The 27931-nt window shown below is 39.9% G+C and overlaps 56 non-coding genes and 4 pseudogenes across 56 annotated transcripts; all 60 read left to right on the forward strand.

The window, feature by feature from the left end:
- The first annotated feature begins 296 nt into the window (after positions 1-296).
- LOC146016440 (5S ribosomal RNA) lies at positions 297-415 on the forward strand. Its single transcript, XR_014449333.1, has one exon. It is a non-coding gene; the product is annotated as a 5S ribosomal RNA (ribosomal RNA).
- Positions 416-759: 344 nt separating this feature from the next.
- Positions 760-878, forward strand: LOC146015807 (5S ribosomal RNA). Its single transcript, XR_014448716.1, has one exon. It is a non-coding gene; the product is annotated as a 5S ribosomal RNA (ribosomal RNA).
- Positions 879-1223: 345 nt separating this feature from the next.
- LOC146014819 (5S ribosomal RNA) lies at positions 1224-1342 on the forward strand. Its single transcript, XR_014447762.1, has one exon. It is a non-coding gene; the product is annotated as a 5S ribosomal RNA (ribosomal RNA).
- A 345-nt stretch (positions 1343-1687) lies between these two features.
- LOC146016919 (5S ribosomal RNA) lies at positions 1688-1806 on the forward strand. The gene has a single exon (XR_014449798.1). It is a non-coding gene; the product is annotated as a 5S ribosomal RNA (ribosomal RNA).
- A 345-nt stretch (positions 1807-2151) lies between these two features.
- LOC146011837 (5S ribosomal RNA) lies at positions 2152-2270 on the forward strand. Its single transcript, XR_014445022.1, has one exon. It is a non-coding gene; the product is annotated as a 5S ribosomal RNA (ribosomal RNA).
- Positions 2271-2615: 345 nt separating this feature from the next.
- LOC146016463 (5S ribosomal RNA) lies at positions 2616-2734 on the forward strand. The gene has a single exon (XR_014449355.1). It is a non-coding gene; the product is annotated as a 5S ribosomal RNA (ribosomal RNA).
- Positions 2735-3079: 345 nt separating this feature from the next.
- LOC146016841 (5S ribosomal RNA) lies at positions 3080-3198 on the forward strand. Its single transcript, XR_014449724.1, has one exon. It is a non-coding gene; the product is annotated as a 5S ribosomal RNA (ribosomal RNA).
- A 345-nt stretch (positions 3199-3543) lies between these two features.
- LOC146015348 (5S ribosomal RNA) lies at positions 3544-3662 on the forward strand. Its single transcript, XR_014448272.1, has one exon. It is a non-coding gene; the product is annotated as a 5S ribosomal RNA (ribosomal RNA).
- A 345-nt stretch (positions 3663-4007) lies between these two features.
- On the forward strand, positions 4008-4126 carry LOC146011838 (5S ribosomal RNA). The gene has a single exon (XR_014445023.1). It is a non-coding gene; the product is annotated as a 5S ribosomal RNA (ribosomal RNA).
- A 346-nt stretch (positions 4127-4472) lies between these two features.
- On the forward strand, positions 4473-4591 carry LOC146011840 (5S ribosomal RNA). The gene has a single exon (XR_014445025.1). It is a non-coding gene; the product is annotated as a 5S ribosomal RNA (ribosomal RNA).
- A 346-nt stretch (positions 4592-4937) lies between these two features.
- LOC146013237 (5S ribosomal RNA) lies at positions 4938-5056 on the forward strand. The gene has a single exon (XR_014446217.1). It is a non-coding gene; the product is annotated as a 5S ribosomal RNA (ribosomal RNA).
- A 345-nt stretch (positions 5057-5401) lies between these two features.
- Positions 5402-5520, forward strand: LOC146014423 (5S ribosomal RNA). The gene has a single exon (XR_014447379.1). It is a non-coding gene; the product is annotated as a 5S ribosomal RNA (ribosomal RNA).
- Positions 5521-5866: 346 nt separating this feature from the next.
- On the forward strand, positions 5867-5985 carry LOC146011086 (5S ribosomal RNA; annotated as a pseudogene).
- Positions 5986-6330: 345 nt separating this feature from the next.
- LOC146014028 (5S ribosomal RNA) lies at positions 6331-6449 on the forward strand. The gene has a single exon (XR_014446988.1). It is a non-coding gene; the product is annotated as a 5S ribosomal RNA (ribosomal RNA).
- A 346-nt stretch (positions 6450-6795) lies between these two features.
- LOC146014424 (5S ribosomal RNA) lies at positions 6796-6914 on the forward strand. The gene has a single exon (XR_014447380.1). It is a non-coding gene; the product is annotated as a 5S ribosomal RNA (ribosomal RNA).
- A 345-nt stretch (positions 6915-7259) lies between these two features.
- On the forward strand, positions 7260-7378 carry LOC146017283 (5S ribosomal RNA). Its single transcript, XR_014450161.1, has one exon. It is a non-coding gene; the product is annotated as a 5S ribosomal RNA (ribosomal RNA).
- Positions 7379-7723: 345 nt separating this feature from the next.
- On the forward strand, positions 7724-7842 carry LOC146015641 (5S ribosomal RNA). The gene has a single exon (XR_014448556.1). It is a non-coding gene; the product is annotated as a 5S ribosomal RNA (ribosomal RNA).
- Positions 7843-8187: 345 nt separating this feature from the next.
- Positions 8188-8306, forward strand: LOC146014131 (5S ribosomal RNA). Its single transcript, XR_014447086.1, has one exon. It is a non-coding gene; the product is annotated as a 5S ribosomal RNA (ribosomal RNA).
- Positions 8307-8652: 346 nt separating this feature from the next.
- Positions 8653-8771, forward strand: LOC146015349 (5S ribosomal RNA). Its single transcript, XR_014448274.1, has one exon. It is a non-coding gene; the product is annotated as a 5S ribosomal RNA (ribosomal RNA).
- A 345-nt stretch (positions 8772-9116) lies between these two features.
- On the forward strand, positions 9117-9235 carry LOC146011841 (5S ribosomal RNA). The gene has a single exon (XR_014445026.1). It is a non-coding gene; the product is annotated as a 5S ribosomal RNA (ribosomal RNA).
- Positions 9236-9581: 346 nt separating this feature from the next.
- LOC146011842 (5S ribosomal RNA) lies at positions 9582-9700 on the forward strand. Its single transcript, XR_014445027.1, has one exon. It is a non-coding gene; the product is annotated as a 5S ribosomal RNA (ribosomal RNA).
- A 346-nt stretch (positions 9701-10046) lies between these two features.
- LOC146015019 (5S ribosomal RNA) lies at positions 10047-10165 on the forward strand. Its single transcript, XR_014447954.1, has one exon. It is a non-coding gene; the product is annotated as a 5S ribosomal RNA (ribosomal RNA).
- Positions 10166-10510: 345 nt separating this feature from the next.
- Positions 10511-10629, forward strand: LOC146014425 (5S ribosomal RNA). The gene has a single exon (XR_014447381.1). It is a non-coding gene; the product is annotated as a 5S ribosomal RNA (ribosomal RNA).
- Positions 10630-10975: 346 nt separating this feature from the next.
- On the forward strand, positions 10976-11094 carry LOC146011087 (5S ribosomal RNA; annotated as a pseudogene).
- Positions 11095-11439: 345 nt separating this feature from the next.
- Positions 11440-11558, forward strand: LOC146011845 (5S ribosomal RNA). Its single transcript, XR_014445028.1, has one exon. It is a non-coding gene; the product is annotated as a 5S ribosomal RNA (ribosomal RNA).
- Positions 11559-11904: 346 nt separating this feature from the next.
- Positions 11905-12023, forward strand: LOC146014426 (5S ribosomal RNA). Its single transcript, XR_014447382.1, has one exon. It is a non-coding gene; the product is annotated as a 5S ribosomal RNA (ribosomal RNA).
- Positions 12024-12368: 345 nt separating this feature from the next.
- Positions 12369-12487, forward strand: LOC146017284 (5S ribosomal RNA). Its single transcript, XR_014450162.1, has one exon. It is a non-coding gene; the product is annotated as a 5S ribosomal RNA (ribosomal RNA).
- Positions 12488-12832: 345 nt separating this feature from the next.
- LOC146015642 (5S ribosomal RNA) lies at positions 12833-12951 on the forward strand. The gene has a single exon (XR_014448557.1). It is a non-coding gene; the product is annotated as a 5S ribosomal RNA (ribosomal RNA).
- A 345-nt stretch (positions 12952-13296) lies between these two features.
- LOC146011846 (5S ribosomal RNA) lies at positions 13297-13415 on the forward strand. Its single transcript, XR_014445029.1, has one exon. It is a non-coding gene; the product is annotated as a 5S ribosomal RNA (ribosomal RNA).
- Positions 13416-13761: 346 nt separating this feature from the next.
- LOC146011847 (5S ribosomal RNA) lies at positions 13762-13880 on the forward strand. Its single transcript, XR_014445030.1, has one exon. It is a non-coding gene; the product is annotated as a 5S ribosomal RNA (ribosomal RNA).
- Positions 13881-14225: 345 nt separating this feature from the next.
- LOC146014706 (5S ribosomal RNA) lies at positions 14226-14344 on the forward strand. The gene has a single exon (XR_014447651.1). It is a non-coding gene; the product is annotated as a 5S ribosomal RNA (ribosomal RNA).
- Positions 14345-14689: 345 nt separating this feature from the next.
- On the forward strand, positions 14690-14808 carry LOC146011848 (5S ribosomal RNA). The gene has a single exon (XR_014445031.1). It is a non-coding gene; the product is annotated as a 5S ribosomal RNA (ribosomal RNA).
- A 345-nt stretch (positions 14809-15153) lies between these two features.
- Positions 15154-15272, forward strand: LOC146017286 (5S ribosomal RNA). The gene has a single exon (XR_014450164.1). It is a non-coding gene; the product is annotated as a 5S ribosomal RNA (ribosomal RNA).
- Positions 15273-15616: 344 nt separating this feature from the next.
- LOC146015808 (5S ribosomal RNA) lies at positions 15617-15735 on the forward strand. The gene has a single exon (XR_014448717.1). It is a non-coding gene; the product is annotated as a 5S ribosomal RNA (ribosomal RNA).
- Positions 15736-16080: 345 nt separating this feature from the next.
- Positions 16081-16199, forward strand: LOC146014820 (5S ribosomal RNA). The gene has a single exon (XR_014447763.1). It is a non-coding gene; the product is annotated as a 5S ribosomal RNA (ribosomal RNA).
- Positions 16200-16544: 345 nt separating this feature from the next.
- LOC146011849 (5S ribosomal RNA) lies at positions 16545-16663 on the forward strand. Its single transcript, XR_014445032.1, has one exon. It is a non-coding gene; the product is annotated as a 5S ribosomal RNA (ribosomal RNA).
- Positions 16664-17008: 345 nt separating this feature from the next.
- Positions 17009-17127, forward strand: LOC146016464 (5S ribosomal RNA). The gene has a single exon (XR_014449356.1). It is a non-coding gene; the product is annotated as a 5S ribosomal RNA (ribosomal RNA).
- A 345-nt stretch (positions 17128-17472) lies between these two features.
- LOC146016842 (5S ribosomal RNA) lies at positions 17473-17591 on the forward strand. Its single transcript, XR_014449725.1, has one exon. It is a non-coding gene; the product is annotated as a 5S ribosomal RNA (ribosomal RNA).
- A 345-nt stretch (positions 17592-17936) lies between these two features.
- LOC146015350 (5S ribosomal RNA) lies at positions 17937-18055 on the forward strand. The gene has a single exon (XR_014448275.1). It is a non-coding gene; the product is annotated as a 5S ribosomal RNA (ribosomal RNA).
- A 345-nt stretch (positions 18056-18400) lies between these two features.
- LOC146011850 (5S ribosomal RNA) lies at positions 18401-18519 on the forward strand. The gene has a single exon (XR_014445033.1). It is a non-coding gene; the product is annotated as a 5S ribosomal RNA (ribosomal RNA).
- A 346-nt stretch (positions 18520-18865) lies between these two features.
- LOC146011851 (5S ribosomal RNA) lies at positions 18866-18984 on the forward strand. Its single transcript, XR_014445034.1, has one exon. It is a non-coding gene; the product is annotated as a 5S ribosomal RNA (ribosomal RNA).
- A 346-nt stretch (positions 18985-19330) lies between these two features.
- LOC146015020 (5S ribosomal RNA) lies at positions 19331-19449 on the forward strand. The gene has a single exon (XR_014447955.1). It is a non-coding gene; the product is annotated as a 5S ribosomal RNA (ribosomal RNA).
- A 345-nt stretch (positions 19450-19794) lies between these two features.
- On the forward strand, positions 19795-19913 carry LOC146014617 (5S ribosomal RNA). The gene has a single exon (XR_014447566.1). It is a non-coding gene; the product is annotated as a 5S ribosomal RNA (ribosomal RNA).
- Positions 19914-20258: 345 nt separating this feature from the next.
- Positions 20259-20377, forward strand: LOC146015643 (5S ribosomal RNA). The gene has a single exon (XR_014448558.1). It is a non-coding gene; the product is annotated as a 5S ribosomal RNA (ribosomal RNA).
- Positions 20378-20722: 345 nt separating this feature from the next.
- Positions 20723-20841, forward strand: LOC146011853 (5S ribosomal RNA). The gene has a single exon (XR_014445036.1). It is a non-coding gene; the product is annotated as a 5S ribosomal RNA (ribosomal RNA).
- A 345-nt stretch (positions 20842-21186) lies between these two features.
- On the forward strand, positions 21187-21305 carry LOC146014427 (5S ribosomal RNA). The gene has a single exon (XR_014447383.1). It is a non-coding gene; the product is annotated as a 5S ribosomal RNA (ribosomal RNA).
- Positions 21306-21650: 345 nt separating this feature from the next.
- LOC146011549 (5S ribosomal RNA) lies at positions 21651-21765 on the forward strand (annotated as a pseudogene).
- A 345-nt stretch (positions 21766-22110) lies between these two features.
- On the forward strand, positions 22111-22229 carry LOC146015644 (5S ribosomal RNA). The gene has a single exon (XR_014448559.1). It is a non-coding gene; the product is annotated as a 5S ribosomal RNA (ribosomal RNA).
- Positions 22230-22574: 345 nt separating this feature from the next.
- Positions 22575-22693, forward strand: LOC146014035 (5S ribosomal RNA). The gene has a single exon (XR_014446994.1). It is a non-coding gene; the product is annotated as a 5S ribosomal RNA (ribosomal RNA).
- Positions 22694-23039: 346 nt separating this feature from the next.
- Positions 23040-23158, forward strand: LOC146011854 (5S ribosomal RNA). Its single transcript, XR_014445037.1, has one exon. It is a non-coding gene; the product is annotated as a 5S ribosomal RNA (ribosomal RNA).
- A 345-nt stretch (positions 23159-23503) lies between these two features.
- On the forward strand, positions 23504-23622 carry LOC146014707 (5S ribosomal RNA). The gene has a single exon (XR_014447652.1). It is a non-coding gene; the product is annotated as a 5S ribosomal RNA (ribosomal RNA).
- Positions 23623-23967: 345 nt separating this feature from the next.
- LOC146010564 (5S ribosomal RNA) lies at positions 23968-24086 on the forward strand (annotated as a pseudogene).
- Positions 24087-24431: 345 nt separating this feature from the next.
- Positions 24432-24550, forward strand: LOC146014428 (5S ribosomal RNA). The gene has a single exon (XR_014447384.1). It is a non-coding gene; the product is annotated as a 5S ribosomal RNA (ribosomal RNA).
- A 345-nt stretch (positions 24551-24895) lies between these two features.
- LOC146014429 (5S ribosomal RNA) lies at positions 24896-25014 on the forward strand. The gene has a single exon (XR_014447385.1). It is a non-coding gene; the product is annotated as a 5S ribosomal RNA (ribosomal RNA).
- A 346-nt stretch (positions 25015-25360) lies between these two features.
- LOC146015645 (5S ribosomal RNA) lies at positions 25361-25479 on the forward strand. Its single transcript, XR_014448560.1, has one exon. It is a non-coding gene; the product is annotated as a 5S ribosomal RNA (ribosomal RNA).
- A 345-nt stretch (positions 25480-25824) lies between these two features.
- Positions 25825-25943, forward strand: LOC146011855 (5S ribosomal RNA). Its single transcript, XR_014445038.1, has one exon. It is a non-coding gene; the product is annotated as a 5S ribosomal RNA (ribosomal RNA).
- A 346-nt stretch (positions 25944-26289) lies between these two features.
- Positions 26290-26408, forward strand: LOC146014430 (5S ribosomal RNA). The gene has a single exon (XR_014447386.1). It is a non-coding gene; the product is annotated as a 5S ribosomal RNA (ribosomal RNA).
- Positions 26409-26753: 345 nt separating this feature from the next.
- On the forward strand, positions 26754-26872 carry LOC146017287 (5S ribosomal RNA). Its single transcript, XR_014450165.1, has one exon. It is a non-coding gene; the product is annotated as a 5S ribosomal RNA (ribosomal RNA).
- Positions 26873-27217: 345 nt separating this feature from the next.
- LOC146015646 (5S ribosomal RNA) lies at positions 27218-27336 on the forward strand. Its single transcript, XR_014448561.1, has one exon. It is a non-coding gene; the product is annotated as a 5S ribosomal RNA (ribosomal RNA).
- A 345-nt stretch (positions 27337-27681) lies between these two features.
- Positions 27682-27800, forward strand: LOC146011856 (5S ribosomal RNA). The gene has a single exon (XR_014445039.1). It is a non-coding gene; the product is annotated as a 5S ribosomal RNA (ribosomal RNA).
- Positions 27801-27931: the final 131 nt, after the last annotated feature.

Consider the following 27931-nt stretch of genomic DNA (forward strand, 5'->3'; position numbering starts at 1 on the left):
AAACTTTATCTTTTTATTGCCAGCACAGACATTTGGAAGAGGTCAAACAGACACAATAGCCATCACCTAAAGACTTACCAAACTGTTTAGGCCCAATTCCAACTGCTTTTGGCAGCTAAACAGTGTTGAGCCTCTTTAGTAGTTTAATTTAAGACCCTCTGCTAATATCATGTCCTGTAGGTCTTTTTACATTACCAACACATGATTTTTTTCAGTAAGCCAATACAGTTAGGAAACTTTTTTATTAGCTTACCTGGTGATAGAAGTAGAAGAGGGCAAAAAAGTGCCTCTGTCTCAACTACAGCCATACCACATTGGATAGGCCCAATCTCATCTGATCTTGGAAGCTAAGCAGTGTTGGGCCTGGTTAGTATTTGGGTGGGAGACCACATGGGAACACCAGGTGCTGTAGGTTTTTTCACATTACAGGCAAATTGTTTTTATTCTCTAGCTATTTAAATTGAAAACTTTTTCTTTTTATTGCCAGTACAGACATTTGGAAGAGGTCAAACAGACACAATAGCCATCACCTAAAGACTTACCACACTGTTTAGGCCCAATTCCAACTGCTTTTGGCAGCTAAACAGTGTTGGGCCTCTTTAGTAGTTTAATTTAAGACTCCCTGCTAATATCATGTCCTGTAGGTCTTTTTACATTACCAACACATGATTTTTTTCAGTAAGCCAATACAGTTAGGAAACTTTTTTATTAGCTTACCTGGTGATAGAAGTAGAAGAGGGCAAAAAGTGCTTGTATCTCACCTACAGCCATACCACATTGGATAGGCCCAATCTCGTCTGATCTTGGAAGCTAAGCAGTGTTGGGCCTGGTTAGTACATGGGTGGGAGACCACATGGGAACACCAGGTGCTGTAGGTTTTTTCACAAGACTGGCAAATTGTTTTTATTCTCTAGCTATTTAAATTGGAAACTTTTTCTTTTTATTGCAAGTACAGACATTTGGAAGAGGTCAAACAGACACAATAGCCATCACCTAAAGACTTGCCACACTGTTTAGGCCCAATTCCAACTGCTTTTGGCAGCTAAACAGTGTTGAGCCTGTTTAGTAGTTTAATTTAAGACCCCCTGCTAATATCATGTCCTGTAGGTCTTTTTACATTACCAACACATGATTTTTTTCAGTAAGCCAATACAGTTAGGAAACTTTTTTATTAGCTTACCTGGTGATAGAAGTAGAAGAGGGCAAAAAAGTGCCTGTATCTCACCTACAGCCATACCACATTGGATAGGCCCAATCTCGTCTGATCTTGGAAGCTAAGCAGTGTTGGGCCTGGTTAGTACTTGGGTGGGAGACCACATGGGAACACCAGGTGCTGTAGTTTTTTTCACATTACAGTCAAATTGTTTTTATTCTCTAGCTATTTAAATTGGAAACTTTTTCTTTTTATTGCCAGTACAGACATTTGGAAGAGGTCAAACAGACACAATAGCCATCACCTAAAGACTTGCCACACTGTTTAGGCCCAATTCCAACTGCTTTTGGCAGCTAAACAGTGTTGAGCCTGTTTAGTAGTTTAATTTAAGACCCCCTGCTAATATCATGTCCTGTAGGTCTTTTTACTTTACCAACACATGATTTTTTTCAGTAAGCCAATACAGTTAGGAAACTTTTGTATTAGCTTACCTGGTGATAGAAGTAGAAGAGGGCAAAAAAGTGCCTGTATCTCACCTACAGCCATACCACATTGGATATGCCCAATCTCGTCTGATCTTGGAAGCTAAGCAGTGTTGGGCCTGGTTAGTACTTGGGTGGGAGACCACCTGGGAACACCAGGTGCTGTAAGTTTTTTCACATTACTGGCAAATTGTTTTTATTCTCTAGCTATTTATATTGGAAACTTTTTCTTTTTATTGCCAGCACAGACATTTGGAAGAGGTCAAACAGACACACTAGCCATCACCTAAAGACTTACCACACTGTTTCGGCTCAATTCCAACTGCTTTTGGCAGCTAAACAGTGTTGAGCCTCTTTTGTAGTTTAATTTAAGACCCACTGCTAATATCATGTCCTGTAGGTCTTTTTACATTACCAACACATGATTTTTTTCAGTAAGCCAATACAGTTAGGAAACTTTTGTATTAGCTTACCTGGTGATAGAAGTAGAAGAGGGCAAAAAAGTGCCTGTATCTCACCTACAGCCATACCACATTGGATAGGCCCAATCTCGTCTGATCTTGGAAGCTAAGCAGTGTTGGGCCTGGTTAGTACTTGGGTGGGAGACCACATGGGAACACCAGGTGCTGTAGGTTTTTTCACATTACTGGCAAATTGTTTTTATTCTCTAGCTATTTAAATTGGAAACTTTTTCTTTTTATTGCCAGTACAGACATTTGGAAGAGGTCAAACAGACATAATAGCCATCACCTAAAGACTTACCACACTGTTTAGGCCCAATTCCAACTGCTTTTGGCAGCTAAACAGTGTTGAGCCTCTTTTGTAGTTTAATTTAAAACCCCCTGCTAATATCATGTCCTGTAGGTCTTTTTACATTACCAACACATGATTTTTTTCAGTAAGCCAATACAGTTAGGAAACTTTTTTATTAGCTTACCTTGTGATAGAAGTAGAAGAGGGCAAAAAAGTGCCTGTATCTCACCTACAGTCATACCACATTGGATAGGCCCAATCTCGTCTGATCTTGGAAGCTAAGCAGTGTTGGGCCTAGTTAGTACTTGGGTGGGAGACCACATGGGAACACCAGGTGCTGTAGGTTTTTTCACATTACAGGCAAATTGTTTTTATTCTCTAGCTATTTAAATAGGAAACTTTATCTTTTTATTGCCAGCACAGACATTTGGAAGAGGTCAAACAGACACAATAGCCATCACCTAAAGACTTACCAAACTGTTTAGGCCCAATTCCAACTGCTTTTGGCAGCTAAACAGTGTTGAGCCTCTTTAGTAGTTTAATTTAAGACCCTCTGCTAATATCATGTCCTGTAGGTCTTTTTACATTACCAACACATGATTTTTTTCAGTAAGCCAATACAGTTAGGAAACTTTTTTATTAGCTTACCTGGTGATAGAAGTAGAAGAGGGCAAAAAAGTGCCTGTATCTCACCTACAGCCATACCACATTGGATAGGCCCAATCTCGTCTGATCTTGGAAGCTAAGCAGTGTTGGGCCTAGTTAGTACTTGGGTGGGAGACCACCTGGGAACACCAGGTACTGTAGGTTTTTTCACATTTCTGGCAAATTGTTTTTATTCTCTAGCTATTTAAATTGGAAACTTTTTCTTTTTATTGCCAGCACAGACATTTGGAAGAGGTCAAACAGACACAATAGCCATCACCTAAAGACTTACCACACTGTTTAGGCTCAATTCCAACTGCTTTTGGCAGCTAAACAGTGTTGAGCCTCTTTTGTAGTTTAATTTAAGACCCCCTGCTAATATCATGTCCTGTAGGTCTTTTTACTTTACCAACACATGATTTTTTTCAGTAAGCAAATACAGTTAGGAAACTTTTGTATTAGCTTACCTGGTGATAGAATTAGAAGAGGGCAAAAAAGTGCCTTTATTTCACCTACAGCCATACCACATTGGATAGGCCCAAACTCGTCTGATCTTGGAAGCTAAGCAGTGTTGGGCCTGGCTAGTACTTGGGTGGGAGACCACCTGGGAACACCAGGTGCTGTAGGTTTTTTCACATTACTGGCAAATTGTTTTTATTCTCTAGCTATTTATATTGGAAACTTTTTCTTTTTATTGCCAGCACAGACATTTGGAAGAGGTCAAACAGACACACTAGCCATCACCTAAAGACTTACCACACTGTTTGGGCTCAATTCCAACTGCTTTTGGCAGCTAAACAGTGTTGAGCCTCTTTTGTAGTTTAATTTAAGACCCCCTGCTAATATTATGTCCTGTAGGTCTTTTTACATTACCAACACATGATTTTTTTCAGTAAGCCAATACAGTTAGGAAACTTTTGTATTAGCTTACCTGGTGATAGAAGTAGAAGAGGGCAAAAAAGTGCCTGTATCTCACCTACAGCCATACCACATTGGATAGGCCCAATCTCGTCTGATCTTGGAAGCTAAGCAGTGTTGGGCCTGGTTAGTACTTGGGTGGGAGACCACATGGGAACACCAGGTGCTGTAGGTTTTTTTCACATTACTGGCAAATTGTTTTTATTCTCTAGCTCATTAAATTGGAAACTTTTTCTTTTTATTGCCAGTACAGACATTTGGAAGAGGTCAAACAGACACAATAGCCATCACCTAAAGACTTACCACACTGTTTAGGCCCAATTCCAACTGCTTTTGGCAGCTAAACAGTGTTGAGCCTCTTTAGTAGTTTAATTTAAGACCCCCTGCTAATATCATGTCCTGTAGGTCTTTTTACATTACCAACACATGATTTTTTTCAGTAAGCCAATACAGTTAGGAAACTTTTGTATTAGCTTACCTGGTGATAGAAGTAGAAGAGGGCAAAAAAGTGCCTGTATCTCACCTACAGCCATACCACATTGGATAGGCCCAATCTCGTCTGATCTTGGAAGCTAAGCAGTGTTGGGCCTGGTTAGTACTTGGGTGGGAGACCACATGGGAACACCAGGTGCTGTAGGTTTTTTTCACATTACTGGCAAATTGTTTTTATTCTCTAGCTCATTAAATTGGAAACTTTTTCTTTTTATTGCCAGTACAGACATTTGGAAGAGGTCAAACAGACACAATAGCCATCACCTAAAGACTTACCACACTGTTTAGGCCCAATTCCAACTGCTTTTGGCAGCTAAACAGTGTTGAGCCTCTTTAGTAGTTTAATTTAAGACCCCCTGCTAATATCATGTCCTGTAGGTCTTTTTACATTACCAACACATGATTTTTTTCAGTAAGCCAATAAAGTTAGGAAACTTTTGTATTAGCTTACCTGGTGATAGAAGTAGAAGAGGGCAAAAAAGTGAATTTAACTCACCTACAGCCATACCACATTGGATATGCCCAATCTCGTCTGATCTTGGAAGCTAAGCAGTGTTGGGCCTGGTTAGTACTTGGGTGGGAGACCACATGGGAACACCAGGTGTTGTAGGTTTTTTCACATTACTGGCAAATGGTTTTTATTCTCTAGCTATTTATATTGGAAACTTTTTCATTTTATTGCCAGCACAGACATTTGGAAGAGGTCAAACAGACACAATAGCCATCACCTAAAGACTTACCACGATGTTTCGGCTCAATTCCAACTGCTTTTGGCAGCTAAACAGTGTTGAGCCTCTTTTGTAGTTTAATTTAAGACCCCCTGCTAATATCATGTCCTGTAGGTCTTTTTACATTACCAACACATGATTTTTTTCAGTAAGCCAATACAGTTAGGAAACTTTTGTATTAGCTTACCTGGTAATAGAAGTAGAAGAGGGCAAAAAAGTGGCTTCAACTCACCTACAGCTATACCACATTGGATAGGCCCAATCTCGTCTGATCTTGGAAGCTAAGCAGTGTTGGGCCTGGTTAGTACTTGGGTGGGAGACCACATGGGAACACCAGGTGCTGTAGGTTTTTTCACATTACAGGCAAATTGTTTTTATTCTCTAGCTATTTAAATTGGAAACTTTTTCTTTTTATTGCCAGTACAGACATTTGGAAGAGGTCAAACAGACACAATAGCCATCACATAAAGACTTACCACACTGTTTAGGCCCAATTCCAACTGCTTTTGGCAGCTAAACAGTGTTGAGCCTCTTTAGTAGTTTAATTTAAGACCCCCTGCTAATATCATGTCCTGTAGGTCTTTTTACATTACCAACACATGATTTTTTTTCAGTAAGCCAATACAGTTAGGAAACTTTTTTATTAGCTTACCTGGTGATAGAAGTAGAAGAGGGCAAAAAAGTGCCCATATTTCACGTACAGCCATACCACATTGGATAGGCCCAATCTTGTCTGTTCTTGGAAGCTAAGCAGTGTTGGGCCTGGTTAGTACTTGGGTGGGAGACCACATGGGAACACCAGGTGCTGTAGGTTTTTTCACATTACAAGCAAATTGTTTTTATTCTCTAGCTATTTATATTGGAAACTTTTTCTTTTTATTGCCAGCACAGACATTTGGAAGAGGTCAAACAGACACAATAGCCATCACCTAAAGACTTACCACACTGTTTAGGCTCAATTCCAACTGCTTTTGGCAGCTAAACAGTGTTGAGCCTCTTTTGTAGTTTAATTTAAGACCCCCTGCTAATATCATGTCATGTAGGTCTTTTTACATTACCAACACATGATTTTTTTCAGTAAGCCAATACAGTTAGGAAACTTTTGTATTAGCTTACCTGGTGATAGAAGTAGAAGAGGGCAAAAAAGTGCCTGTATCTCACCTACAGCCATACCACATTGGATAGGCCCAATCTCGTCTGATCTTGGAAGCTAAGCAGTGTTGGGCCTGGTTAGTACTTGGGTGGGAGACCACATGGGAACACCAGGTGCTGTAGGTATTTTTCACATTACTGGCAAATTGTTTTTATTCTCTAGCTCATTAAATTGGAAACTTTTTCTTTTTATTGCCAGTACAGACATTTGGAAGAGGTCAAACAGACACAATAGCCATCACCTAAAGACTTACCACACTGTTTAGGCCCAATTCCAACTGCTTTTGGCAGCTAAACAGTGTTGAGCCTCTTTAGTAGTTTAATTTAAGACCCCCTGCTAATATCATGTCCTGTAGGTCTTTTTACATTACCAACACATGATTTTTTTCAGTAAGCCAATACAGTTAGGAAACTTTTGTATTAGCTTACCTGGTAATAGAAGTAGAAGAGGGCAAAAAAGTGGCTTTAACTCACCTACAGCTATACCACATTGGATAGGCCCAATCTCGTCTGATCTTGGAAGCTAAGCAGTGTTGGGCCTGGTTAGTACTTGGGTGGGAGACCACATGGGAACACCAGGTGCTGTAGGTTTTTTCACAAGACTGGCAAATTGTTTTTATTCTCTAGCTATTTAAATTGGAAACTTTTTCTTTTTATTGCCAGCACAGACATTTGGAAGAGGTCAAACAGACACAATAGCCATCACCTAAAGACTTACCACACTGTTTAGGCCCAATTCCAACTGCTTTTGGCAGCTAAACAGTGTTGAGCCTCTTTAGTAGTTTAATTTAAGACCCCCTGCTAATATCATGTCCTGTAGGTCTTTTTACATTACCAACACATGATTTTTTTCAGTAAGCCAATACAGTTAGGAAACTTTTTTATTAGCTTACCTGGTGATAGAAGTAGAAGAGGGCAAAAAAGTGCCTGTATCTCACCTACAGCTATAGCACATTGGATAGGCCCAATCTCGTCTGATCTTGGAAGCTAAGCAGTGTTGGGCCTGGTTAGTACTTGGGTGGGAGACCACATGGGAACACCAGGTGCTGTAGGTTTTTTCACATTACAGGCAAATTGTTTTTATTCTCTAGCTATTTAAATTGGAAACTTTTTCTTTTTATTGCCAGTACAGACATTTGGAAGAGGTCAAACAGACACAATAGCCATCACATAAAGACTTACCACACTGTTTAGGCCCAATTCCAACTGCTTTTGGCAGCTAAACAGTGTTGAGCCTCTTTAGTAGTTTAATTTAAGACCCCCTGCTAATATCATGTCCTGTAGGTCTTTTTACATTACCAACACATGATTTTTTTCAGTAAGCCAATACAGTTAGGAAACTTTTTTATTAGCTTACCTGGTGATAGAAGTAGAAGAGGGCAAAAAAGTGCCCATATTTCACCTACAGCCATACCACATTGGATAGGCCCAATCTCGTCTGTTCTTGGAAGCTAAGCAGTGTTGGGCCTGGTTAGTACTTGGGTGGGAGACCACATGGGAACACCAGGTGCTGTAGGTTTTTTCACATTACTGGCAAATTGTTTTTATTCTCTAGCTATTTAAATTGGAAACTTTTTCTTTTTATTGCCAGTACAGACATTTGGAAGAGGTCAAACAGACATAATAGCCATCACCTAAAGACTTACCACACTGTTTAGGCCCAATTCCAACTGCTTTTGGCAGCTAAACAGTGTTGAGCCTCTTTTGTAGTTTAATTTAAAACCCCCTGCTAATATCATGTCCTGTAGGTATTTTTACATTACCAACACATGATTTTTTTCAGTAAGCCAATACAGTTAGGAAACTTTTTTATTAGCTTACCTTGTGATAGAAGTAGAAGAGGGCAAAAAAGTGCCTGTATCTCACCTACAGTCATACCACATTGGATAGGCCCAATCTCGTCTGATCTTGGAAGCTAAGCAGTGTTGGGCCTGGTTAGTACTTGGGTGGGAGACCACATGGGAACACCAGGTGCTGTAGGTTTTTTTCACATTACTGGCAAATTGTTTTTATTCTCTAGCTATTTAAATTGGAAACTTTTTCTTTTTATTGCCAGCACAGACATTTGGAAGAGGTCAAACAGACACAATAGCCATCACATAAAGACTTACCACACTGTTTAGGCCCAATTCCAACTGCTTTTGGCAGCTAAACAGTGTTGAGCCTCTTTTGTAGTTTAATTTAAGACCCCCTGCTAATATCATGTCCTGTAGGTCTTTTTACTTTACCAACACATGATTTTTTTCAGTAAGCAAATACAGTTAGGAAACTTTTGTATTAGCTTACCTGGTGATAGAATTAGAAGAGGGCAAAAAAGTGCCTTTATTTCACCTACAGCCATACCACATTGGATAGGCCCAAACTCGTCTGATCTTGGAAGCTAAGCAGTGTTGGGCCTGGCTAGTACTTGGGTGGGAGACCACCTGGGAACACCAGGTGCTGTAGGTTTTTTCACATTACTGGCAAATTGTTTTTATTCTCTAGCTATTTATATTGGAAACTTTTTCTTTTTATTGCCAGCACAGACATTTGGAAGAGGTCAAACAGACACACTAGCCATCACCTAAAGACTTACCACACTGTTTGGGCTCAATTCCAACTGCTTTTGGCAGCTAAACAGTGTTGAGCCTCTTTTGTAGTTTAATTTAAGACCCCCTGCTAATATTATGTCCTGTAGGTCTTTTTACATTACCAACACATGATTTTTTTCAGTAAGCCAATACAGTTTGGAAACTTTTGTATTAGCTTACCTGGTGATAGAAGTAGAAGAGGGCAAAAAAGTGCCTGTATCTCACCTACAGCCATACCACATTGGATAGGCCCAATCTCGTCTGATCTTGGAAGCTAAGCAGTGTTGGGCCTGGTTAGTACTTGGGTGGGAGACCACATGGGAACACCAGGTGCTGTAGGTTTTTTTCACATTACTGGCAAATTGTTTTTATTCTCTAGCTCATTAAATTGGAAACTTTTTCTTTTTATTGCCAGTACAGACATTTGGAAGAGGTCAAACAGACACAATAGCCATCACCTAAAGACTTACCACACTGTTTAGGCTCAATTCCAACTGCTTTTGGCAGCTAAACAGTGTTGAGCCTCTTTTGTAGTTTAATTTAAGACCCCCTGCTAATATCATGTCCTGTAGGTCTTTTTACATTACCAACACATGATTTTTTTCAGTAAGCCAATACAGTTAGGAAACTTTTGTATTAGCTTACCTGGTGATAGAAGTAGAAGAGGGCAAAAAAGTGCCTGTATCTCACCTACAGCCATACCACATTGGATAGGCCCAATCTCGTCTGATCTTGGAAGCTAAGCAGTGTTGGGCCTGGTTAGTACTTGGGTGGGAGACCACATGGGAACACCAGGTGCTGTAGGTTTTTTTCACATTACTGGCAAATTGTTTTTATTCTCTAGCTCATTAAATTGGAAACTTTTTCTTTTTATTGCCAGTACAGACATTTGGAAGAGGTCAAACAGACACAATAGCCATCACCTAAAGACTTACCACACTGTTTAGGCCCAATTCCAACTGCTTTTGGCAGCTAAAAAGTGTTGAGCCTCTTTAGTAGTTTAATTTAAGACCCCCTGCTAATATCATGTCCTGTAGGTCTTTTTACATTACCAACACATGATTTTTTTCAGTAAGCCAATACAGTTAGGAAACTTTTGTATTAGCTTACCTGGTGATAGAAGTAGAAGAGGGCAAAAAAGTGAATTTAACTCACCTACAGCCATACCACATTGGATAGGCCCAATCTCGTCTGATCTTGGAAGCTAAGCAGTGTTGGGCCTGGTTAGTACTTGGGTGGGAGACCAGATGGGAACACCAGGTGCTGTAGGTTTTTTCACATTACTGGCAAATTGTTTTTATTCTCTAGCTATTTATATTGGAAACTTTTTCATTTTATTGCCAGCACAGACATTTGGAAGAGGTCAAACAGACACAATAGCCATCACCTAAAGACTTACCACGATGTTTCGGCTCAATTCCAACTGCTTTTGGCAGCTAAACAGTGTTGAGCCTCTTTTGTAGTTTAATTTAAGACCCCCTGCTAATATCATGTCCTGTAGGTCTTTTTACATTACCAACACATGATTTTTTTCAGTAAGCCAATACAGTTAGGAAACTTTTGTATTAGCTTACCTGGTAATAGAAGTAGAAGAGGGCAAAAAAGTGGCTTCAACTCACCTACAGCTATACCACATTGGATAGGCCCAATCTCGTCTGATCTTGGAAGCTAAGCAGTGTTGGGCCTGGTTAGTACTTGGGTGGGAGACCACATGGGAACACCAGGTGCTGTAGGTTTTTTCACATTACAGGCAAATTGTTTTTATTCTCTAGCTATTTAAATTGGAAACTTTTTCTTTTTATTGCCAGTACAGACATTTGGAAGAGGTCAAACAGACACAATAGCCATCACATAAAGACTTACCACACTGTTTAGGCCCAATTCCAACTGCTTTTGGCAGCTAAACAGTGTTGAGCCTCTTTAGTAGTTTAATTTAAGACCCCCTGCTAATATCATGTCCTGTAGGTCTTTTTACATTACCAACACATGATTTTTTTTCAGTAAGCCAATACAGTTAGGAAACTTTTTTATTAGCTTACCTGGTGATAGAAGTAGAAGAGGGCAAAAAAGTGCCCATATTTCACGTACAGCCATACCACATTGGATAGGCCCAATCTTGTCTGTTCTTGGAAGCTAAGCAGTGTTGGGCCTGGTTAGTACTTGGGTGGGAGACCACATGGGAACACCAGGTGCTGTAGGTTTTTTCACATTACAAGCAAATTGTTTTTATTCTCTAGCTATTTATATTGGAAACTTTTTCTTTTTATTGCCAGCACAGACATTTGGAAGAGGTCAAACAGACACAATAGCCATCACCTAAAGACTTACCACACTGTTTAGGCTCAATTCCAACTGCTTTTGGCAGCTAAACAGTGTTGAGCCTCTTTTGTAGTTTAATTTAAGACCCCCTGCTAATATCATGTCATGTAGGTCTTTTTACATTACCAACACATGATTTTTTTCAGTAAGCCAATACAGTTAGGAAACTTTTGTATTAGCTTACCTGGTGATAGAAGTAGAAGAGGGCAAAAAAGTGCCTGTATCTCACCTACAGCCATACCACATTGGATAGGCCCAATCTCGTCTGATCTTGGAAGCTAAGCAGTGTTGGGCCTGGTTAGTACTTGGGTGGGAGACCACATGGGAACACCAGGTGCTGTAGGTTTTTTTCACATTACTGGCAAATTGTTTTTATTCTCTAGCTCATTAAATTGGAAACTTTTTCTTTTTATTGCCAGTACAGACATTTGGAAGAGGTCAAACAGACACAATAGCCATCACCTAAAGACTTACCACACTGTTTAGGCCCAATTCCAACTGCTTTTGGCAGCTAAACAGTGTTGAGCCTCTTTAGTAGTTTAATTTAAGACCCCCTGCTAATATCATGTCCTGTAGGTCTTTTTACATTACCAACACATGATTTTTTTCAGTAAGCCAATACAGTTAGGAAACTTTTGTATTAGCTTACCTGGTAATAGAAGTAGAAGAGGGCAAAAAAGTGGCTTTAACTCACCTACAGCTATACCACATTGGATAGGCCCAATCTCGTCTGATCTTGGAAGCTAAGCAGTGTTGGGCCTGGTTAGTACTTGGGTGGGAGACCACATGGGAACACCAGGTGCTGTAGGTTTTTTCACAAGACTGGCAAATTGTTTTTATTCTCTAGCTATTTAAATTGGAAACTTTTTCTTTTTATTGCCAGCACAGACATTTGGAAGAGGTCAAACAGACACAATAGCCATCACCTAAAGACTTACCACACTGTTTAGGCCCAATTCCAACTGCTTTTGGCAGCTAAACAGTGTTGAGCCTCTTTAGTAGTTTAATTTAAGACCCCCTGCTAATATCATGTCCTGTAGGTCTTTTTACATTACCAACACATGATTTTTTTCAGTAAGCCAATACAGTTAGGAAACTTTTTTATTAGCTTACCTGGTGATAGAAGTAGAAGAGGGCAAAAAAGTGCCTGTATCTCACCTACAGCTATAGCACATTGGATAGGCCCAATCTCGTCTGATCTTGGAAGCTAAGCAGTGTTGGGCCTGGTTAGTACTTGGGTGGGAGACCACATGGGAACACCAGGTGCTGTAGGTTTTTTCACATTACAGGCAAATTGTTTTTATTCTCTAGCTATTTAAATTGGAAACTTTTTCTTTTTATTGCCAGTACAGACATTTGGAAGAGGTCAAACAGACACAATAGCCATCACATAAAGACTTACCACACTGTTTAGGCCCAATTCCAACTGCTTTTGGCAGCTAAACAGTGTTGAGCCTCTTTAGTAGTTTAATTTAAGACCCCCTGCTAATATCATGTCCTGTAGGTCTTTTTACATTACCAACACATGATTTTTTTCAGTAAGCCAATACAGTTAGGAAACTTTTTTATTAGCTTACCTGGTGATAGAAGTAGAAGAGGGCAAAAAAGTGCCCATATTTCACCTACAGCCATACCACATTGGATAGGCCCAATCTCGTCTGTTCTTGGAAGCTAAGCAGTGTTGGGCCTGGTTAGTACTTGGGTGGGAGACCACATGGGAACACCAGGTGCTGTAGGTTTTTTCACATTACAAGCAAATTGTTTTTATTCTCTAGCTATTTATATTGGAAACTTTTTCTTTTTATTGCCAGCACAGACATTTGGAAGAGGTCAAACAGACACAATAGCCATCACCTAAAGACTTACCACACTGTTTAGGCCCAATTCCAACTGCTTTTGGCAGCTAAACAGTGTTGAGCCTCTTTAGTAGTTTAATTTAAGACCCCCTGCTAATATCATGTCCTGTAGGTCTTTTTACATTACCAACACATGATTTTTTTCAGTAAGCCAATACAGTTAGGAAACTTTTGTATTAGCTTACCTGGTGATAGAAGTAGAAGAGGGCAAAAAAGTGCATGTATCTCACCTACAGCCATACCACATTGGATAGGCCCAATCTCGTCTGATCTTGGAAGCTAAGCAGTGTTGGGCCTGGTTAGTACTTGGGTGGGAGACCACATGGGAACACCAGGTGCTGTAGGTTTTTTTCACATTACTGGCAAATTGTTTTTATTCTCTAGCTCATTAAATTGGAAACTTTTTCTTTTTATTGCCAGTACAGACATTTGGAAGAGGTCAAACAGACACAATAGCCATCACCTAAAGACTTACCACACTGTTTAGGCCCAATTCCAACTGCTTTTGGCAGCTAAACAGTGTTGAGCCTCTTTAGTAGTTTAATTTAAGACCCCCTGCTAATATCATGTCCTGTAGGTCTTTTTACATTACCAACACATGATTTTTTTCAGTAAGCCAATACAGTTAGGAAACTTTTGTATTAGCTTACCTGGTGATAGAAGTAGAAGAGGGCAAAAAAGTGAATTTAACTCACCTACAGCCATACCACATTGGATAGGCCCAATCTCGTCTGATCTTGGAAGCTAAGCAGTGTTGGGCCTGGTTAGTACTTGGGTGGGAGACCACATGGGAACACCAGGTGCTGTAGGTTTTTTCACATTACTGGCAAATTGTTTTTATTCTCTAGCTATTTAAATTGGAAACTTTTTCTTTTTATTGCCAGCACAGACATTTGGAAGAGGTCAAACAGACACAATAGCCATCACCTAAAGACTTACCACACTGTTTAGGCCCAATTCCAACTGCTTTTGGCAGCTAAACAGTGTTGAGCCTCTTTAGTAGTTTAATTTAAGACCCCCTGCTAATATCATGTCCTGTAGGTCTTTTTACATTACCAACACATGATTTTTTTCAGTAAGCCAATACAGTTAGGAAACTTTTTTATTAGCTTACCTGGTGACAGAAGTAGAAGAGGGCAAAAAAGTGCCTGTATCTCACCTACAGCTATACCACATTGGATAGGCCCAATCTCGTCTGATCTTGGAAGCTAAGCAGTGTTGGGCCTGGTTAGTACTTGGGTGGGGGACCACATGGGAACACCAGGTGCTGTAGGTTTTTTCACATTACAGGCAAATTGTTTTTATTCTCTAGCTATTTAAATTGGAAACTTTTTCTTTTTATTGCCAGTACAGACATTTGGAAGAGGTCAAACAGACACAATAGCCATCACATAAAGACTTACCACACTGTTTAGGCCCAATTCCAACTGCTTTTGGCAGCTAAACAGTGTTGAGCCTCTTTAGTAGTTTAATTTAAGACCCCCTGCTAATATCATGTCCTGTAGGTCTTTTTACATTACCAACACATGATTTTTTTCAGTAAGCCAATACAGTTAGGAAACTTTTTTATTAGCTTACCTGGTGATAGAAGTAGAAGAGGGCAAAAAAGTGCCCATATTTCACCTACAGCCATACCACATTGGATAGGCCCAATCTCGTCTGATCTTGGAAGCTAAGCAGTGTTGGGCCTGGTTAGTACTTGGGTGGGAGACCACATGGGAACACCAGGTGCTGTAGGTTTTTTCACATTACAAGCAAATTGTTTTTATTCTCTAGCTATTTATATTGGAAACTTTTTCTTTTTATTGCCAGTACAGACATTTGGAAGAGGTCAAACAGACACAATAGCCATCACCTAAAGACTTACCACACTGTTTAGGCTCAATTCCAACTGCTTTTGGCAGCTAAACAGTGTTGAGCCTCTTTTGTAGTTTAATTTAAGACCCCCTGCTAATATCATGTCCTGTAGGTCTTTTTACATTACCAACACATGATTTTTTTCAGTAAGCCAATACAGTTAGGAAACTTTTGTATTAGCTTACCTGGTGATAGAAGTAGAAGAGGGCAAAAAAGTGCCTGTATCTCACCTACAGCTATAGCACATTGGATAGGCCCAATCTCGTCTGATCTTGGAAGCTAAGCAGTGTTGGGCCTGGTTAGTACTTGGGTGGGAGACCACATGGGAACACCAGGTGCTGTAGGTTTTTTCACATTACAGGCAAATTGTTTTTATTCTCTAGCTATTTAAATTGGAAACTTTTTCTTTTTATTGCCAGTACAGACATTTGGAAGAGGTCAAACAGACACAATAGCCATCACCTAAAGACTTACCACACTGTTTAGGCCCAATTCCAACTGCTTTTGGCAGCTAAACAGTGTTGGGCCTCTTTAGTAGTTTAATTTAAGACTCCCTGCTAATATCATGTCCTGTAGGTCTTTTTACATTACCAACACATGATTTTTTTCAGTAAGCCAATACAGTTAGGAAACTTTTTTATTAGCTTACCTGGTGATAGAAGTAGAAGAGGGCAAAAAGTGCTTGTATCTCACCTACAGCCATACCACATTGGATAGGCCCAATCTCGTCTGATCTTGGAAGCTAAGCAGTGTTGGGCCTGGTTAGTACATGGGTGGGAGACCACATGGGAACACCAGGTGCTGTAGGTTTTTTCACAAGACTGGCAAATTGTTTTTATTCTCTAGCTATTTAAATTGGAAACTTTTTCTTTTTATTGCAAGTACAGACATTTGGAAGAGGTCAAACAGACACAATAGCCATCACCTAAAGACTTGCCACACTGTTTAGGCCCAATTCCAACTGCTTTTGGCAGCTAAACAGTGTTGAGCCTGTTTAGTAGTTTAATTTAAGACCCCCTGCTAATATCATGTCCTGTAGGTCTTTTTACATTACCAACACATGATTTTTTTCAGTAAGCCAATACAGTTAGGAAACTTTTTTATTAGCTTACCTGGTGATAGAAGTAGAAGAGGGCAAAAAAGTGCCTGTATCTCACCTACAGCCATACCACATTGGATAGGCCCAATCTCGTCTGATCTTGGAAGCTAAGCAGTGTTGGGCCTGGTTAGTACTTGGGTGGGAGACCACATGGGAACACCAGGTGCTGTAGTTTTTTTCACATTACAGTCAAATTGTTTTTATTCTCTAGCTATTTAAATTGGAAACTTTTTCTTTTTATTGCCAGTACAGACATTTGGAAGAGGTCAAACAGACACAATAGCCATCACCTAAAGACTTGCCACACTGTTTAGGCCCAATTCCAACTGCTTTTGGCAGCTAAACAGTGTTGAGCCTGTTTAGTAGTTTAATTTAAGACCCCCTGCTAATATCATGTCCTGTAGGTCTTTTTACTTTACCAACACATGATTTTTTTCAGTAAGCCAATACAGTTAGGAAACTTTTGTATTAGCTTACCTGGTGATAGAAGTAGAAGAGGGCAAAAAAGTGCCTGTATCTCACCTACAGCCATACCACATTGGATAGGCCCAATCTCGTCTGATCTTGGAAGCTAAGCAGTGTTGGGCCTGGTTAGTACTTGGGTGGGAGACCACATGGGAACACCAGGTGCTGTAGGTTTTTTCACATTACTGGCAAATTGTTTTTATTCTCTAGCTATTTAAATTGGAAACTTTTTCTTTTTATTGCCAGTACAGACATTTGGAAGAGGTCAAACAGACATAATAGCCATCACCTAAAGACTTACCACACTGTTTAGGCCCAATTCCAACTGCTTTTGGCAGCTAAACAGTGTTGAGCCTCTTTTGTAGTTTAATTTAAAACCCCCTGCTAATATCATGTCCTGTAGGTCTTTTTACATTACCAACACATGATTTTTTTCAGTAAGCCAATACAGTTAGGAAACTTTTTTATTAGCTTACCTTGTGATAGAAGTAGAAGAGGGCAAAAAAGTGCCTGTATCTCACCTACAGTCATACCACATTGGATAGGCCCAATCTCGTCTGATCTTGGAAGCTAAGCAGTGTTGGGCCTAGTTAGTACTTGGGTGGGAGACCACATGGGAACACCAGGTGCTGTAGGTTTTTTCACATTACAGGCAAATTGTTTTTATTCTCTAGCTATTTAAATAGGAAACTTTATCTTTTTATTGCCAGCACAGACATTTGGAAGAGGTCAAACAGACACAATAGCCATCACCTAAAGACTTACCAAACTGTTTAGGCCCAATTCCAACTGCTTTTGGCAGCTAAACAGTGTTGAGCCTCTTTAGTAGTTTAATTTAAGACCCTCTGCTAATATCATGTCCTGTAGGTCTTTTTACATTACCAACACATGATTTTTTTCAGTAAGCCAATACAGTTAGGAAACTTTTTTATTAGCTTACCTGGTGATAGAAGTAGAAGAGGGCAAAAAAGTGCCTGTATCTCACCTACAGCCATACCACATTGGATAGGCCCAATCTCGTCTGATCTTGGAAGCTAAGCAGTGTTGGGCCTAGTTAGTACTTGGGTGGGAGACCACCTGGGAACACCAGGTACTGTAGGTTTTTTCACATTTCTGGCAAATTGTTTTTATTCTCTAGCTATTTAAATTGGAAACTTTTTCTTTTTATTGCCAGCACAGACATTTGGAAGAGGTCAAACAGACACAATAGCCATCACATAAAGACTTACCACACTGTTTAGGCCCAATTCCAACTGCTTTTGGCAGCTAAACAGTGTTGAGCCTCTTTTGTAGTTTAATTTAAGACCCCCTGCTAATATCATGTCCTGTAGGTCTTTTTACTTTACCAACACATGATTTTTTTCAGTAAGCAAATACAGTTAGGAAACTTTTGTATTAGCTTACCTGGTGATAGAATTAGAAGAGGGCAAAAAAGTGCCTTTATTTCACCTACAGCCATACCACATTGGATAGGCCCAAACTCGTCTGATCTTGGAAGCTAAGCAGTGTTGGGCCTGGCTAGTACTTGGGTGGGAGACCACCTGGGAACACCAGGTGCTGTAGGTTTTTTCACATTACTGGCAAATTGTTTTTATTCTCTAGCTATTTATATTGGAAACTTTTTCTTTTTATTGCCAGCACAGACATTTGGAAGAGGTCAAACAGACACACTAGCCATCACCTAAAGACTTACCACACTGTTTGGGCTCAATTCCAACTGCTTTTGGCAGCTAAACAGTGTTGAGCCTCTTTTGTAGTTTAATTTAAGACCCCCTGCTAATATTATGTCCTGTAGGTCTTTTTACATTACCAACACATGATTTTTTTCAGTAAGCCAATACAGTTTGGAAACTTTTGTATTAGCTTACCTGGTGATAGAAGTAGAAGAGGGCAAAAAAGTGCCTGTATCTCACCTACAGCCATACCACATTGGATAGGCCCAATCTCGTCTGATCTTGGAAGCTAAGCAGTGTTGGGCCTGGTTAGTACTTGGGTGGGAGACCACATGGGAACACCAGGTGCTGTAGGTTTTTTTCACATTACTGGCAAATTGTTTTTATTCTCTAGCTCATTAAATTGGAAACTTTTTCTTTTTATTGCCAGTACAGACATTTGGAAGAGGTCAAACAGACACAATAGCCATCACCTAAAGACTTACCACACTGTTTAGGCTCAATTCCAACTGCTTTTGGCAGCTAAACAGTGTTGAGCCTCTTTTGTAGTTTAATTTAAGACCCCCTGCTAATATCATGTCCTGTAGGTCTTTTTACATTACCAACACATGATTTTTTTCAGTAAGCCAATACAGTTAGGAAACTTTTGTATTAGCTTACCTGGTGATAGAAGTAGAATAGGGCAAAAAAGTGCCTGTATCTCACCTACAGCCATACCACATTGGATAGGCCCAATCTCGTCTGATCTTGGAAGCTAAGCAGTGTTGGGCCTGGTTAGTACTTGGGTGGGAGACCACATGGGAACACCAGGTGCTGTAGGTTTTTTTCACATTACTGGCAAATTGTTTTTATTCTCTAGCTCATTAAATTGGAAACTTTTTCTTTTTATTGCCAGTACAGACATTTGGAAGAGGTCAAACAGACACAATAGCCATCACCTAAAGACTTACCACACTGTTTAGGCCCAATTCCAACTGCTTTTGGCAGCTAAAAAGTGTTGAGCCTCTTTAGTAGTTTAATTTAAGACCCCCTGCTAATATCATGTCCTGTAGGTCTTTTTACATTACCAACACATGATTTTTTTCAGTAAGCCAATACAGTTAGGAAACTTTTGTATTAGCTTACCTGGTGATAGAAGTAGAAGAGGGCAAAAAAGTGAATTTAACTCACCTACAGCCATACCACATTGGATAGGCCCAATCTCGTCTGATCTTGGAAGCTAAGCAGTGTTGGGCCTGGTTAGTACTTGGGTGGGAGACCAGATGGGAACACCAGGTGCTGTAGGTTTTTTCACATTACTGGCAAATTGTTTTTATTCTCTAGCTATTTATATTGGAAACTTTTTCATTTTATTGCCAGCACAGACATTTGGAAGAGGTCAAACAGACACAATAGCCATCACCTAAAGACTTACCACGATGTTTCGGCTCAATTCCAACTGCTTTTGGCAGCTAAACAGTGTTGAGCCTCTTTTGTAGTTTAATTTAAGACCCCCTGCTAATATCATGTCCTGTAGGTCTTTTTACATTACCAACACATGATTTTTTTCAGTAAGCCAATACAGTTAGGAAACTTTTGTATTAGCTTAAATGGTAATAGAAGTAGAAGAGGGCAAAAAAGTGGCTTTAACTCACTTACAGCTATACCACATTGGATAGGCCCAATCTCATCTGATCTTGGAAGCTAAGCAGTGTTGGGCCTGGTTAGTACTTGGGTGGGAGACCACATGGGAACACCAGGTGCTGTAGGTTTTTTCACAAGACTGGCAAATTGTTTTTATTCTCTAGCTATTTAAATTGGAAACTTTTTCTTTTTATTGCCAGCACAGACATTTGGAAGAGGTCAAACAGACACAATAGCCATCACCTAAAGACTTACCACACTGTTTAGGCCCAATTCCAACTGCTTTTGGCAGCTAAACAGTGTTGAGCCTCTTTAGTAGTTTAATTTAAGACCCCCTGCTAATATCATGTCCTGTAGGTCTTTTTACATTACCAACACATGATTTTTTTCAGTAAGCCAATACAGTTAGGAAACTTTTTTATTAGCTTACCTGGTGATAGAAGTAGAAGAGGGCAAAAAAGTGCCCATATTTCACCTACAGCCATACCACATTGGATAGGCCCAATCTCGTCTGTTCTTGGAAGCTAAGCAGTGTTGGGCCTGGTTAGTACTTGGGTGGGAGACCACATGGGAACACCAGGTGCTGTAGGTTTTTTCACATTACAAGCAAATTGTTTTTATTCTCTAGCTATTTATATTGGAAACTTTTTCTTTTTATTGCCAGTACAGACATTTGGAAGAGGTCAAACAGACACAATAGCCATCACCTAAAGACTTACCACACTGTTTAGGCCCAATTCCAACTGCTTTTGGCAGCTAAACAGTGTTGAGCCTCTTTAGTAGTTTAATTTAAGACCCCCTGCTAATATCATGTCCTGTAGGTCTTTTTACATTACCAACACATGATTTTTTTCAGTAAGCCAATACAGTTAGGAAACTTTTGTATTAGCTTACCTGGTGATAGAAGTAGAAGAGGGCAAAAAAGTGAACTTAACTCACCTACAGCCATACCACATTGGATAGGCCCAATCTCGTCTGATCTTGGAAGCTAAGCAGTGTTGGGCCTGGTTAGTACTTGGGTGGGAGACCACATGGGAACACCAGGTGCTGTAGGTTTTTTCACATTACTGGCAAATTGTTTTTATTCTCTAGCTATTTATATTGGAAACTTTTTCATTTTATTGCCAGCACAGACATTTGGAAGAGGTCAAACAGACACAATAGCCATCACCTAAAGACTTACCACGATGTTTCGGCTCAATTCCAACTGCTTTTGGCAGCTAAACAGTGTTGAGCCTCTTTTGTAGTTTAATTTAAGACCCCCTGCTAATATCATGTCCTGTAGGTCTTTTTACATTACCAACACATGATTTTTTTCAGTAAGCCAATACAGTTAGGAAACTTTTGTATTAGCTTACCTGGTAATAGAAGTAGAAGAGGGCAAAAAAGTGGCTTTAACTCACCTACAGCTATACCACATTGGATAGGCCCAATCTCGTCTGATCTTGGAAGCTAAGCAGTGTTGGGCCTGGTTAGTACTTGGGTGGGAGACCACATGGGAACACCAGGTGCTGTAGGTTTTTTCACAAGACTGGCAAATTGTTTTTATTCTCTAGCTATTTAAATTGGAAACTTTTTCTTTTTATTGCCAGCACAGACATTTGGAAGAGGTCAAACAGACACAATAGCCATCACCTAAAGACTTACCACACTGTTTAGGCCCAATTCCAACTGCTTTTGGCAGCTAAACAGTGTTGAGCCTCTTTAGTAGTTTAATTTAAGACCCCCTGCTAATATCATGTCCTGTAGGTCTTTTTACATTACCAACACATGATTTTTTTCAGTAAGCCAATACAGTTAGGAAACTTTTTTATTAGCTTACCTGGTGATAGAAGTAGAAGAGGGCAAAAAAGTGCCTGTATCTCACCTACAGCTATACCACATTGGATAGGCCCAATCTCGTCTGATCTTGGAAGCTAAGCAGTGGCCTGGTTAGTACTTGGGTGGGAGACCACATGGGAACACCAGGTGCTGTAGGTTTTTTCACATTACAGGCAAATTGTTTTTATTCTCTAGCTATTTAAATTGGAAACTTTTTCTTTTTATTGCCAGTACAGACATTTGGAAGAGGTCAAACAGACACAATAGCCATCACATAAAGACTTACCACACTGTTTAGGCCCAATTCCAACTGCTTTTGGCAGCTAAACAGTGTTGAGCCTCTTTAGTAGTTTAATTTAAGACCCCCTGCTAATATCATGTCCTGTAGGTCTTTTTACATTACCAACACATGATTTTTTTCAGTAAGCCAATACAGTTAGGAAACTTTTTTATTAGCTTACCTGGTGATAGAAGTAGAAGAGGGCAAAAAAGTGCCCATATTTCACCTACAGCCATACCACATTGGATAGGCCCAATCTCGTCTGTTCTTGGAAGCTAAGCAGTGTTGGGCCTGGTTAGTACTTGGGTGGGAGACCACATGGGAACACCAGGTGCTGTAGGTTTTTTCACATTACAAGCAAATTGTTTTTATTCTCTAGCTATTTATATTGGAAACTTTTTCTTTTTATTGCCAGCACAGACATTTGGAAGAGGTCAAACAGACACAATAGCCATCACCTAAAGACTTACCACACTGTTTAGGCTCAATTCCAACTGCTTTTGGCAGCTAAACAGTGTTGAGCCTCTTTTGTAGTTTAATTTAAGACCCCCTGCTAATATCATGTCCTGTAGGTCTTTTTACATTACCAACACATGATTTTTTTCAGTAAGCCAATACAGTTAGGAAACTTTTGTATTAGCTTACCTGGTGATAGAAGTAGAAGAGGGCAAAAAAGTGCCTGTATCTCACCTACAGCCATACCACATTGGATAGGCCCAATCTCGTCTGATCTTGGAAGCTAAGCAGTGTTGGGCCTGGTTAGTACTTTGGTGGGAGACCACATGGGAACACCAGGTGCTGTAGGTTTTTTTCACATTACTGGCAAATAGTTTTTAATCTCTAGCTCATTAAATTGGAAACTTTTTCTTTTTATTGCCAGTACAGACATTTGGAAGAGGTCAAACAGACACAATAGCCATCACCTAAAGACTTACCACTCTGTTTAGGCCCAATTCCAACTGCTTTTGGCAGCTAAACAGTGTTGAGCCTCTTTAGTAGTTTAATTTAAGACCCCCTGCTAATATCATGTCCTGTAGGTCTTTTTACATTACCAACACATGATTTTTTTCAGTAAGCCAATACAGTTAGGAAACTTTTGTATTAGCTTACCTGGTGATAGAAGTAGAAGAGGGCAAAAAAGTGAATTTAACTCACCTACAGCCATACCACATTGGATAGGCCCAATCTCGTCTGATCTTGGAAGCTAAGCAGTGTTGGGCCTGGTTAGTACTTGGGTGGGAGACCACATGGGAACACCAGGTGCTGTAGGTTTTTTCACATTACTGGCAAATTGTTTTTATTCTCTAGCTATTTAAATTGGAAACTTTTTCTTTTTATTGCCAGCACAGACATTTGGAAGAGGTCAAACAGACACAATAGCCATCACCTAAAGACTTACCACACTGTTTAGGCCCAATTCCAACTGCTTTTGGCAGCTAAACAGTGTTGAGCCTCTTTAGTAGTTTAATTTAAGACCCCCTGCTAATATCATGTCCTGTAGGTCTTTTTACATTACCAACACATGATTTTTTTCAGTAAGCCAATACAGTTAGGAAACTTTTTTATTAGCTTACCTGGTGATAGAAGTAGAAGAGGGCAAAAAAGTGCTTGTATCTCACCTACAGCTATACCACATTGGATAGGCCCAATCTCGTCTGATCTTGGAAGCTAAGCAGTGTTGGGCCTGGTTAGTACTTGGGTGGGGGACCACATGGGAACACCAGGTGCTGTAGGTTTTTTCACATTACTGGCAAATTGTTTTTATTCTCTAGCTATTTATATTGGAAACTTTTTCATTTTATTGCCAGCACAGACATTTGGAAGAGGTCAAACAGACACAATAGCCATCACCTAAAGACTTACCACGATGTTTCGGCTCAATTCCAACTGCTTTTGGCAGCTAAACAGTGTTGAGCCTCTTTTGTAGTTTAATTTAAGACCCCCTGCTAATATCATGTCCTGTAGGTCTTTTTACATTACCAACACATGTTTTTTTTCAGTAAGCCAATACAGTTAGGAAACTTTTGTATTAGCTTACCTGGTGATAGAAGTAGAAGAGGGCAAAAAAGTGCCTGTATCTCAACTACAGCCATACCACATTGGATAGGCCCAATCTCGTCTGATCTTGGAAGCTAAGTAGTGTTGGGTCTGGTTAGTACTTGGGTGGGAGACCACATGGGAACACCAGGTGCTGTAGGTTTTTTCACATTACAGGCAAATTGTTTTTATTCTCTAGCTATTTAAATTGGAAACTTTTTCTTTTTATTGCCAGCACAGACATTTGGAAGAGGTCAAACAGACACAATAGCCATCACCTAAAGACTTACCAAACTGTTTAGGCCCAATTCCAACTGCTTTTGGCAGCTAAACAGTGTTGAGCCTCTTTAGTAGTTTAATTTAAGACCCCCTGCTAATATCATGTCCTGTAGGTCTTTTTACATTACCAACACATGATTTTTTTCAGTAAGCCAATACAGTTAGGAAACTTTTGTATTAGCTTACCTGGTAATAGAAGTAGAAGAGGGCAAAAAAGTGGCTTTAACTCACCTACAGCTATACCACATTGGATAGGCCCAATCTCGTCTGATCTTGGAAGCTAAGCAGTGTTGGGCCTGGTTAGTACTTGGGTGGGAGACCACATGGGAACACCAGGTGCTGTAGGTTTTTTCACAAGACTGGCAAATTGTTTTTATTCTCTAGCTATTTAAATTGGAAACTTTTTCTTTTTATTGCCAGCACAGACATTTGGAAGAGGTCAAACAGACACAATAGCCATCACCTAAAGACTTACCACACTGTTTAGGCCCAATTCCAACTGCTTTTGGCAGCTAAACAGTGTTGAGCCTCTTTAGTAGTTTAATTTAAGACCCCCTGCTAATATCATGTCCTGTAGGTCTTTTTACATTACCAACACATGATTTTTTTCAGTAAGCCAATACAGTTAGGAAACTTTTTTATTAGCTTACCTGGTGATAGAAGTAGAAGAGGGCAAAAAAGTGCTTGTATCTCACCTACAGCTATACCACATTGGATAGGCCCAATCTCGTCTGATCTTGGAAGCTAAGCAGTGTTGGGCCTGGTTAGTACTTGGGTGGGAGACCACATGGGAACACCAGGTGCTGTAGGTTTTTTCACATTACAGGCAAATTGTTTTTATTCTCTAGCTATTTAAATTGGAAACTTTTTCTTTTTATTGCCAGTACAGACATTTGGAAGAGGTCAAACAGACACAATAGCCATCACATAAAGACTTACCACACTGTTTAGGCCCAATTCCAACTGCTTTTGGCAGCTAAACAGTGTTGAGCCTCTTTAGTAGTTTAATTTAAGACCCCCTGCTAATATCATGTCCTGTAGGTCTTTTTACATTACCAACACATGATTTTTTTTCAGTAAGCCAATACAGTTAGGAAACTTTTTTATTAGCTTACCTGGTGATAGAAGTAGAAGAGGGCAAAAAAGTGCCCATATTTCACCTACAGCCATACCACATTGGATAGGCCCAATCTCGTCTGTTCTTGGAAGCTAAGCAGTGTTGGGCCTGGTTAGTACTTGGGTGGGAGACCACATGGGAACACCAGGTGCTGTAGGTTTTTTCACATTACAAGCAAATTGTTTTTATTCTCTAGCTATTTATATTGGAAACTTTTTCTTTTTATTGCCAGCACAGACATTTGGAAGAGGTCAAACAGACACAATAGCCATCACCTAAAGACTTACCACACTGTTTAGGCTCAATTCCAACTGCTTTTGGCAGCTAAACAGTGTTGAGCCTCTTTTGTAGTTTAATTTAAGACCCCCTGCTAATATCATGTCCTGTAGGTCTTTTTACATTACCAACACATGATTTTTTTCAGTAAGCCAATACAGTTAGGAAACTTTTGTATTAGCTTACCTGGTGATAGAAGTAGAAGAGGGCAAAAAAGTGCCTGTATCTCACCTACAGCCATACCACATTGGATAGGCCCAATCTCGTCTGATCTTGGAAGCTAAGCAGTGTTGGGCCTGGTTAGTACTTGGGTGGGAGACCACATGGGAACACCAGGTGCTGTAGGTTTTTTTCACATTACTGGCAAATTGTTTTTATTCTCTAGCTCATTAAATTGGAAACTTTTTCTTTTTATTGCCAGTACAGACATTTGGAAGAGGTCAAACAGACACAATAGCCATCACCTAAAGACTTACCACACTGTTTAGGCCCAATTCCAACTGCTTTTGGCAGCTAAACAGTGTTGAGCCTCTTTAGTAGTTTAATTTAAGACCCCCTGCTAATATCATGTCCTGTAGGTCTTTTTACATTACCAACACATGATTTTTTTCAGTAAGCCAATACAGTTAGGAAACTTTTGTATTAGCTTACCTGGTAATAGAGGTAGAAGAGGGCAAAAAAGTGGCTTTAACTCACCTACAGCTATACCACATTGGATAGGCCCAATCTCGTCTGATCTTGGAAGCTAAGCAGTGTTGGGCCTGGTTAGTACTTGGGTGGGAGACCACATGGGAACACCAGGTGCTGTAGGTTTTTTCACAAGACTGGCAAATTGTTTTTATTCTCTAGCTATTTAAATTGGAAACTTTTTCTTTTTATTGCCAGCACAGACATTTGGAAGAGGTCAAACAGACACAATAGCCATCACCTAAAGACTTACCACACTGTTTAGGCCCAATTCCAACTGCTTTTGGCAGCTAAACAGTGTTGAGCCTCTTTAGTAGTTTAATTTAAGACCCCCTGCTAATATCATGTCCTGTAGGTCTTTTTACATTACCAACACATGATTTTTTTCAGTAAGCCAATACAGTTAGGAAACTTTTTTATTAGCTTACCTGGTGATAGAAGTAGAAGAGGGCAAAAAAGTGCCTGTATCTCACCTACAGCTATAGCACATTGGATAGGCCCAATCTCGTCTGATCTTGGAAGCTAAGCAGTGTTGGGCCTGGTTAGTACTTGGGTGGGAGACCACATGGGAACACCAGGTGCTGTAGGTTTTTTCACATTACAGGCAAATTGTTTTTATTCTCTAGCTATTTAAATTGGAAACTTTTTCTTTTTATTGCCAGTACAGACATTTGGAAGAGGTCAAACAGACACAATAGCCATCACATAAAGACTTACCACACTGTTTAGGCCCAATTCCAACTGCTTTTGGCAGCTAAACAGTGTTGAGCCTCTTTAGTAGTTTAATTTAAGACCCCCTGCTAATATCATGTCCTGTAGGTCTTTTTACATTACCAACACATGATTTTTTTCAGTAAGCCAATACAGTTAGGAAACTTTTTTATTAGCTTACCTGGTGATAGAAGTAGAAGAGGGCAAAAAAGTGCCCATATTTCACCTACAGCCATACCACATTGGATAGGCCCAATCTCGTCTGTTCTTGGAAGCTAAGCAGTGTTGGGCCTGGTTAGTACTTGGGTGGGAGACCACATGGGAACACCAGGTGCTGTAGGTTTTTTCACATTACAAGCAAATTGTTTTTATTCTCTAGCTATTTATATTGGAAACTTTTTCTTTTTATTGCCAGCACAGACATTTGGAAGAGGTCAAACAGACACAATAGCCATCACCTAAAGACTTACCACACTGTTTAGGCCCAATTCCAACTGCTTTTGGCAGCTAAACAGTGTTGAGCCTCTTTAGTAGTTTAATTTAAGACCCCCTGCTAATAGCATGTCCTGTAGGTCTTTTTACATTACCAACACATGATTTTTTTCAGTAAGCCAATACAGTTAGGAAACTTTTGTATTAGCTTACCTGGTGATAGAAGTAGAAGAGGGCAAAAAAGTGCATGTATCTCACCTACAGCCATACCACATTGGATAGGCCCAATCTCGTCTGATCTTGGAAGCTAAGCAGTGTTGGGCCTGGTTAGTACTTGGGTGGGAGACCACATGGGAACACCAGGTGCTGTAGGTTTTTTTCACATTACTGGCAAATTGTTTTTATTCTCTAGCTCATTAAATTGGAAACTTTTTCTTTTTATTGCCAGTACAGACATTTGGAAGAGGTCAAACAGACACAATAGCCATCACCTAAAGACTTACCAC

The sequence above is a fragment of the Crinia signifera genome, chromosome 6 (assembly GCF_055691185.1).
Source record: "Crinia signifera chromosome 6, ASM5569118v1, whole genome shotgun sequence".
In the NCBI taxonomy this organism is placed as follows: Eukaryota; Metazoa; Chordata; class Amphibia; order Anura; family Myobatrachidae; genus Crinia; species Crinia signifera.